The sequence below is a fragment of the Tupaia chinensis genome, unplaced genomic scaffold (assembly GCF_000334495.1).
Source record: "Tupaia chinensis unplaced genomic scaffold, TupChi_1.0 Scaffold000622_1, whole genome shotgun sequence".
NCBI lineage: Eukaryota > Metazoa > Chordata > Mammalia > Scandentia > Tupaiidae > Tupaia > Tupaia belangeri.
Genome location: NW_006160142.1, coordinates 5044259 through 5045207, shown reverse-complemented (window position 1 = coordinate 5045207; position 949 = coordinate 5044259).

Here is a 949-nt window from a genome sequence, read left to right as displayed (position 1 = left end):
TGGAACACATATAAAAGATCCAAATTACTTGTTGAAAGAATGGATAGATTTAAGAAGATCTGAAAGTATAGGTCTCATGTGGTCATTAGCCTTGAAAATGCAGGACTCAGTATGTTAGTAAAATACAAAAACGATAATACCCTGAAACTCAACAGCAGGAAACTTGAGGCCATGTTATGTGACTAGAAAATGTTGAAAGAAGACAAATGGCAAAGCAATTTGTCTTCTAGAGAGGATAATTTAGAATATTAATGGGGCTGCTGATAAGTTAGTCAAGAAAATTAAGAATACACTGGCAATGTTTGTGCAGGTAGAGATTGATGACAAGAGAACCCGTTTGGAGGGATAGCAGCAAATCTGAAAAACAGGCAGGTGTAATTCTGTTTGTCTTGGCAAAATGATCTCTCTTGTCTGCTCAAGGTTGTTGTGTATGGCAGGACAGAATTGGCTTCCTAATGTACTTAGTGGAAATCTATTTACAAATTAGAGATATTTATGATTAGACCAGGAAACTTACTGGTTTATACAGTGAAGAGAATGACTATCTTTTATTTAGGAAATTTGAAATCTATTAGTTTTAGAGAAAAATAGAATGCTCAGAATAATATAAACACAATAAAAACATGATGTAAGGGTACAGTAAAGTATATGTAAATTCAGTTTTAAAAAATTGTGTTACAGTGTTGTCCGGGCCCTTCCGGGCTCGGCGAGTCCCCCCTGGGGCCCTGCTAGGCCGGCGGCGGCGGCAGAGGCGGGCCGGATGCCAAGGCTGCGTCCGGTCACGGGACGTCCCGGGCCCTTCCGGGCTCGGCGAGTCCCCCCTGGGGCCCTGCTAAGCCGGCGGCGGCGGCAGAGGCGGGCCGGATGCCAAGGCTGCGTCCGGTCACGGGACGTCCCGGGCCCTTCCGGGCTCGGCGAGTCCCCCCTGGGGCCCTGCTAAGCCGGCGGC